This window comes from Pongo pygmaeus, chromosome 6 (assembly GCF_028885625.2).
Source record: "Pongo pygmaeus isolate AG05252 chromosome 6, NHGRI_mPonPyg2-v2.0_pri, whole genome shotgun sequence".
Classification (NCBI taxonomy): domain Eukaryota; kingdom Metazoa; phylum Chordata; class Mammalia; order Primates; family Hominidae; genus Pongo; species Pongo pygmaeus.
In genome coordinates, this window is record NC_072379.2 from 426,814 (window position 1) to 435,456 (window position 8,643).

An 8,643-nucleotide genomic window follows, 5' to 3' on the forward strand; every position below is an offset into this window, starting at 1 on the left:
GGGGGTCAGGGATGGGGAACACCCTTGGGGCGTGGAAGCAGCCCCCCTACACACATCAGGCCTCCTGCCTGGTGGAAAATATCCCCACAGTGGGTACATCCGGTTGGAGGGTGTTTGGCAGGGCAGGCCCCAGGGGACATCTCTCAGGGCACGTGAGCCAGCCTGACCCCAGGGCAATGGACGGGAACCTGCCCACTGGGAAACTGAGGCCCCGCAAGGGTAGGCACGCTGGCCAGCGAGGCCATCCATGGGACGGGAGCGGCCCCTTGGACCTTCCCCTGCCCCGTGACTCAGTGTGCCCTGGCACATCAGCGTGCCCTGGCACAGAGCCCCCGGCCCGGTCCCCACTCCCCAGGGGTGGCTGCTGCTTTCTTCTCGGCCCTGGCTCGGTTCACAAACCCCTTTCACTGTGTGCCCAGCCCTGGCCAACAAGGGCTTATTCAGCACCGGCCTGTGTCCCGTTGCTGGGGAGGGCAGGGCCAGAGCGGGAAGAACATTTGTGTAACGTGGAAGGCATGCTTCTCTCAAAGGGCGGGAGCAGGCGAATCCCAGAGAAGGACACGCAGGGAGGCCGTCCGTCGGTGACCAGACGCCCGACCTCATACACCGGCAATGATACACACGTCAGACCCAGCTCGAAGCCGCTCAGCCCACCCGGCGGACGGCACCAGTGCCCAGCGGCAGCCAGCCCTGTGCAGACACAAGAAAAAGGCCTCAGCCCAGGGCGGGGGCTGTGCGGATGCTTCTGAGGTGCAGGTGCCTGTCTGTCATCCGGCAGGAGCCCGCAGGTGCACACCTGGGGACCGGGCGAGGGGTGTGGAGCGCCGTGGGGGCACCCTGCGGCAGAGGACACGGCGCCGGGCACATCTGCGTGTGGACAGCAGGACAGCAAGAGTCAAAATGGTGCGATTAACAAGTTGCAGAACAGAACGGCCATGAACCCATTTTATCTAAACATGGAGCGTGCTGTGTGCGTGTGTGTGCGTGTTCCAGGGTGTGCATGTGTGTGAGAGGGTGCGTGTGCGTGTGCGAGGGGGTGCGTGTGTGTGTGCGTGTTCCAGGGTGTGCATGTGTGTGAGAGGGTGCGTGTGCGTGTGCGAGGGGGTGCGTGTGTGTGTGCGTGTTCCAGGGTGTGCATGTGTGTGAGAGGGTGTGTGTGTGTGTGAGAGGGTGTGTGTGCGTGTGCGAGGGGGTGCGTGTGTGTGTGAGAGTGTGCGTGTGATAGTGTGGACAGAAGCCACTGGGCCTCTGGTCAAGGCAGATGGGGCCACTCCCCTCCAAGCCTGCTCGGGAACTAAGCCCAGGGATGCATTCCCACGCCCAGGGCTTGTTCTAAATGCTCCTCGGGAGGGAGGTCGGTCCCTGGAGGCAGAGATCGTCCTGCTGCTGCTCATGTGAGGAGACGGGGAAGGGCTGGGCCCTCAGACCAGGTGGGGAGGGCCCCTCACAGGGCCGGAGTTTGGCCACCTGCCTCTGTACCTGTGTAGCCAAGGAACGCCCTTGCTGGGCCTGCTGAGGAGGAGACAAACTCTAGAGGGTGGCGACCTGATTTGCGAATGGCCCTGAGCTGTCTGATGAATGACCGGCCCTTCGTGGGCCGTCCAGCCGATGGGTTTGGGGCTCAGAAGCCACAGTGAGCTGCCCCAGGAACAAGCACGGCCCCTGTAGGGGTGGAGAAGACAGAAGGAGGGGCACCTCAGTTCCAGGCTTGGAAATATAAGAGGTGTCCGGACCCGCCCTCCCCTCCCCTCCCCTCCCCTCCCCTCCACCCTCCACTCCCCTCCACCCTCCACCAACACTCACTGTCCTGCACCCATCCTGTTCCCACAGCAAGTCCACACACGAAGGCCAGGCACTCACTCTGGGCCAGGACTTGCGCTGGGTGCAGGTGGCACAGCCGAGTCGATGCCACCCTGTCCTCAGAGACTCTCCCTGGGTGCAGGTGGCACAGCTAAGTCGATGTCACCCTGTCCTCAGGGACGCTCCCTGGGTGCAGGCAGCACAGCCGAGTCGATGCCACCCTGTCCTCAGAGACTCTCCCTGGGTGCAGGTGGCACAGCTAAGTCGATGTCACCCTGTCCTCAGGGACGCTCCCTGGGTGCAGGCTGCACAGCCCAGTCGAGGCTGCCCCGTCCTCAGAGACTCTCCCTGGGTGCAGGTGGCACAGCTAAGTCGATGTCACCCTGTCCTCAGGGACGCTCCCTGGGTGCAGGCTGCACAGCCCAGTCGAGGCCGCCCTGTCCTCAGAGACTCTCCCTGGGTGCAGGTGGCACAGCTAAGTCGATGTTGCCCTGTCCTCAGGGATTCTCCCTGGGGGATAAGGCAGTGCCTCCCTGCCACTCGCCGTGCTGTGCTGGCAAACGTCTAACAATCAGCAACCCAGGAAGACCGTGACTCGCAGCGACTGCCAATTTCCGAGGTGTAAACGCTGCTGCCACAGCCATCTTCACGCTGCCCCTGTGATGTCACTGAACATAGTACTGGCGGAAGAGAGCATGGTGGCCCCCAGGAGCTGGCGAGAGGCAGCCCCACTCCCCACCACCCCCTCCCATTGCTTTCTGATTCTCCTAATGGGGGAAACTTACACCATGACCCGCCCAGAGTAATCAGAGAGCACTCCATCCCTGACTGTATTTGGAGCTTCTTCAGCATTTTATTGTGAAGCCCGGCGCCTCCGCCTGGACTCTACAATCAACGTTGGCTCATTTCTTCACCATAGACCCATTCACCGCTCTGTCCCTCCACCCCTCCATCAACCCATCTTATTTTATTGGATGCATTTCACAGGAAGTTGTAGACAACATTATATTTCAATACAAATATTTCAGAAGTATTAACTGGAGTCCAATATCTGTCAACAGTTCTCATGTTTTAGGTAAAATTTACAGTGGAATTCATAGATCTTAACAGTTCCATGAGATGAGTTCTGAGACGTGCACACACCTGCGTCTCCCAAACCCTCACTGGGAATATTGTCAGCCCCTTGGAGCCCAGTAGGAAGATTTATCAAAGAACTGAAAACAGAACTCATCCAGCAATCCCACTGCTGGGCAGCTACTCAAAGGAAATGATTACACCAAAAAGACACCGGCACGTGCACATTCATCACAGCGCACCGTTCACAATAGCAAAGACACGGAATCAGCCTAGGGCTCCACCAACAGACGGCTGGAGGAAGAGAATGTGGCGCATATACACGATGGAGTACTATTCAGCTGTGAAAAAGCATAAAATCGTGCCTTTTGCAGGAACATGGATGGAACGGGAGAACACAGTGCTGAGTCAAACAATTCAGAAACAGAAGGACAAAGAGCACGTGTCCTCACTTACAGGTGGGAGCCAAATGATGAGTGCATGTGGACACAGAGTGGGGAACACTCACCTGTGGAGACTCGGGAGGGTGGAGCGAGGGATGAGAAAGTTCCCGGTGGGTTCGATGTACAGTCTCTGGTGATGGCTACACTGACAGCCCCGACTTCACCACTACACAGTGTTTCCATGTAACTGCACTTGTACCCCTTATATTTACAAATGAAAAATAGGCCAGGCACAGGTGGCTCACGCCTGCAATCCCAACACTTCAAGAAGCCAAGACGGGAAGATTAATTGAGCCTAGGAGTTCAAGAGCAGCCTGGGCAACATAGTGAGACCTCATGTCTACAAAAAATAAAAGATTAGCCACGCGTGGTGGCACGTGCCTGTAGTCCCAGGTACTTGGGAGGCTGAGGCGGGAGGATGGCTTGAGCATGGGAAGTTGAGGCTGCAGTGAGCTGTGATTGCCCCACTGCACTGCAGCCTGGGCGACAGAGCAAGACCCTGTCTCAAAAATTAATTAATTAATTTAATTTAATAATAATAACGATACAACCACTTTAAAAAGCCAAAAAAAGAGACAATATTGTCATCAACCTAGACATGGTCCGATATGGTAGCTATTTACGTTTACATTTAAATTCATTAAAATTAAATAAAACTTAAAAGCTGGCTCCTCGATTGCACAGGCCACACTTCCTCAATTGCATGAGCCACATTTCAAGGGCTCAGCAGCCACATGTGACCAGTGACCAGCACGTGGCTCACACAGACACGGGCATTCCCACCACGTGTGACCAGTGACCAGCACGTGGCTCACACAGACACGGGCATTCCCACCACATGTGACCAGTGACCAGCACGTGGCTCACACAGACACGGGCATTCCCATCACCACAGACACTCCCACTGGACAGGCTGCCCTAGGAAGTTCCTGCAGACCACACTTGGTGTTTAAAACTGGGCTTTCTTTCTCCCTGTTACCCAAAGCCTTTTTAAAAGGCTCTTGGTGGTGCGCTGAGCCCCCTGCCCTGGGTGGTTTCCCCGTGGCCTGTGGGTGAAGGTGGAGCTGAGGAGGAACTCGTGGGTCCCAGGGGAAGACCATTCCCTCACTCCCTGGCGAGAGGCGCGGTGTCTGCAGGATCTCCAAGGCACCTTGCACGAGGGACGTTTGGCTCATCCATTGGCAACACGGGCGGCAGGACCGGGGCGCTGACAGCCAGTCGGCTGTGCGAGGACCCCTGCACGGGCGTCGCAAAACTTCCCAGCGGCTTCCCGACGCCATCGTGCATTTTTCATGCAAGGCAAATGGTTTGCGCGCATTATGCTTCCTACGTGGGCCCAATCCTGACACAGCAGCACGGGACCCCTGCAGTATTTCAACCCCATATAAATAAATCACAGGGTGCAGATTGCAAGCCGTCGGTCATGCGTTCCAGGCAGCCCTGGAGAGCCGCCTTCCCGCAGGGAGGCTGCTGCCCTGGGAAGGAAGCACCTTCTGTCCTCAGGCACAACAGGGCCCTGCTCTGCACCCCCTCCCGCACACTTGTGTGGCCTCAGCCACGCTGCCTGGCCCCTCTGAGCACCCAGATCACAGGGAGGAGGTAGGAGGTAGCTGCTGCTTGTTGGCTCCCATCACCCCTGGGGCAGAGTCCGAATTCCTCAACGAAACCTACTGAACCTTCTGCACAACCTGGGATCCGCTGAGCCCAGGGGCCTCCCATCCTGCACCCTCAACCCTCAGTCTGGACCCCTCGGAGACTCCCAGGCAGGGAGAGCTCACTCTTCCCTCCTCCAGCCTTCACCGGGTGTGTTTCCACCCAGAACACGCCTGCACCGTCTTGGGTGGGGCCTAGAGCTCTGTGTGTTTCCACCTGGAACAGGCCTGCACCGTCTTGGGCGGGGCCTGGAGCTCTGTGTGTTTCCACCTGGAACAGGCCTGCACCGTCTTGGGCGGGGCCTGGAGCTCTGTGGAGGCCCAGGCACTACATGGGCAAGCATTTAAATACGGCCAACTCAGCTGATGCCCTAACGCAGGCAGGGCCTGGAGACCAAGAGAGGCCCACACACTGCGCGTCCTGGCATTAAATACCCGCCCCGGCTGATGCCCCGTGGAACATGCAGAATAGGCTCCGTGCTCCTGCCGTGACAGACTTCACACCAGCCTGGACGTTCAGACTCAAGGTTAGAAATCTCTGCTTCCCGACGACACACAGCCATGCCCCCTGCCTCCCTCCATCGCCTCCGGCTTCACTCTCACGGGAAGGGGGCTTCGGGCTCGTGCCGGGCCCGCACTCTGAGTGGACATGCTGGGTCCAGATCCTGCACTGAGTGCCCTTGGCTGCCCCCACACCAGGCCCAGCACCGCAGGCAGAGGACTTGGAAGAGGAAGACACGTGGTGCTCATGGGACCTTTGGGGCAGGAGCCTCAGTAACCCCAGGCCCTTGGGGTACTCAGCAGCTCAGGCCTCAGCGGGGCTGGAGGGGAACACAGGACCCCTCTTGTCTGGGGCTACGGATGGTGCCGTCTTCGCCGGGGCCTTCACACTCAGACCAAAGCATCGGTCTTGTTGGGATCCGGTGTGAATTGGAGCCGTCCCACAGGTGGTGTGCGGAGCCAGCTCGTAAGAGCTGAGCCTTCATGTCCTGGAATCGGGCGAGCTGGCCGTCATACACAGAACTATTAAAATTACATCAGCCCGGCGTGGGGACTCATGCTGTAATCCCAGCACGCCAGGAGTCCAAGGAGGCAGGATGGCTTGAGGACAGGAGAGACCAGCCTGGGCAACACAGCAAGACCTCATCTCTACAGATAAAAAAGTAAATAGGTCGGGCACAGTGATTCCCACCTGTAATCCCAGCACTTTGGGAGGCCAAGGCGGGTGGATCACGAGGTCAGGAGATCGAGGCCATCCTGGCTAACACGGTGAAACCCCGTCTCTACTAAAAACACAAAAAAATTAGCTGGGTGTGGTGGTGGGTGCCTGTAGCCCCAGCTACTCAGGAGGCTGAGGCAGGAGAATGGCGTGAACCCGAGAGGCGGAGCTTTCAGTGAGCCAAGATCATGCCACTACACTCCAGCCTGGGCGACAGAGCGAGACTCCGTCTCAAAAATAAATAAATAAGCTGGATGCGGTGGCATGTACCTGTGGTCCCAGCTCCTCGGGAGGCTGAGACAGGAGGATCACTTGAGCCCAGGGGGTTGAGGCTGCAGTGAGCTGTGGTTGCGCCACTGCCCTCCAGCCTGAGTGATGGAGCAAAACCATCTCTCAGAAACAAATTAAATCATAAGAACTTACAAATAAAGAAGTCACTAAAAACAGAAGCGCTGAACACAGCACTCGCCACTGCCTCTCGAGCTGCGGCCCTGTGCGCTCCTCCAGGTTCCCGAGCTTGGTCGTGGGTCGTGTCTGTCTGAGGCCAGGTCACGTGGGTATCACCGCAGGGTGCCCACCCCTGCCTGCAGTGTGTCCCCTTGGCAGCTCGAAGCCAGCCCCGGTGGGAGCATTTGCACCACTGGTATTGGCAGACACTCCCCATCTGGGCCCTTTCTTCCTCGGAGCCAGTGGTCACGGTTGCCAGCCCACCCCGAGCCGCGCAGGCCCCAGCAATGTCAGCCTGACCACGTTCCCCCATTCCAGGCTGCCCTCCGTGGAGACGGAGATGCTCCTCGCTGAAAAGCGCTGCTGGGGTGGAGGAAATACTCGCTCTTAGGAAACCCACTCAGCCAGCAGCGGGGAAAAGCTGAGCTTCTTTTCTGTAGGATGTTTTCCTTTTTAAGTTCTTATCTGAAAGCAAAGAAGAGGCTGGACACGGGCTGTCCAAGGGCTTCAGCTTGCCTGGGTCCTGGGGGCCTCTGGGCTCGGTACCTCTGACCCTCTGCTCCCTGTAGCCACCCACCTTGGACTGAAAAGGCCACGGTCAGCAAATGCCCCAAACAAAGGAAGAGGAGGTGGGGCCGGGCAGCTGCTGTGAGGTTGGGTGAGGCCTTGGGGCCACAATGGATGTTCTCCTCCAGCCTAGAGCTGGCCGGAGAGTGCTGCCGAGAAGGCCGGCCCCATGGCCGGGGCTGTGGGGGGCAGGGGCTGGAACAAAGGAGCAGCTGGGCCGGACAGGCTTGGCCCTGTCCCCAGCGGCTTCCAGACACATCTCTGGCCCTGAGCTCCAGTGCCTTGTGGCCTTCCAGGGAGGCCGGCGCCCGCTTCCCCAGACTGGGCAGCCTCGCCTGGTCCCGTGGTCCTGGGGAAAGAAAGGCCTGGGCAGGAGACCGGGAGAGAGCTGCGGAGTTGAAAAGGGATGCAGGCCCCTGGGAGCAGCTGTGGGGTGGAGGCGGGGGGTGGGGACCGTGGCCAGCACTCGGTGGGATGGGAGACGGGGGCTAGGGCTGGGGTTCTGGGTTCAGGGCTGGAAGATGGATAGAGGGACCAGCGTTGGCTTGAGAGCAAGGCCCCGCCGTCCTGGGGCTGGGCTGCTGTGAGCCCTCAGGCTGTGCATCTGGGAAGCTGGAGGTGGGGGTGTCGGAAGGACAGGGGACAGTGGGCTGGGCCTACATCAGGAGACTGGCCGGGGCAGCCATCATAGGCAGGTGTGTGTGGGTGGCGGTGAGGCTCAGCCTCGGGACACAGGAGGCCACACATGAGCTGTGACCTGCACAGGCACCCAGACCAAGCTGCCTGGGAGCTGTGGGTCCTCCCAGACAGGCACGAAGGCCCAAGACCATCTTCTTCCTGCATTTCCCAGAGCTCCTCCCACCCAGGGCCCGGGGAGTTCTTGGGGCTGGGAAGCATCATCCGTTCTGCAGGACAGGGCTGAGCACAGACTGCCGGGCTTGCAAAAGGAGTGAGCGCCAGCCGCCCCTACAGGCCACGGGGTGGCCATCACCCTTCTGGGGCTCCATGAACAAGTTTCCTCGGACGTGATGAGCTCCCTGTCAAGGGAGGTAAGCAAGAGGGGTCCTCGGACACGATGAGCTCCCTGTCACGGGAGGTAAGCAAGAGGGGTCCTCAGACACGATGAGCTCCCTGTCACGGGAGGTAAGCAAGAGGGGTCCTCGGACGTGATGAGCTCCCTGTCACGGGAGGTAAGCAAGAGGGGTCCTCGGACGTGATGAGCTCCCTGTCACGGGAGGTAAGCAAGAGGGGTCCTCGGACGTGATGAGCTCCCTGTCACGGGAGGTAAGCAAGAGGGGTCCTCGGACGTGATGAGCTCCCTGTCACGGGAGGTAAGCAAGAGGGGTCCTCGGACGTGATGAGCTCCCTGTCACGGGAGGTAAGCAAGAGGGGTCCTCGGACGTGATGAGCTCCCTGTCACGGGAGGTAAGCAAGAGGGGTC

The 8,643-nt window shown here is 59.2% G+C and overlaps 1 pseudogene; it reads right to left on the minus strand.

The window, feature by feature from the left end:
* Positions 1-436: 436 nt before the first annotated feature.
* Positions 437-5,955, minus strand: LOC129040801 (uncharacterized; annotated as a pseudogene).
* Between the last annotated feature and the right edge of the window lie 2,688 nt (positions 5,956-8,643).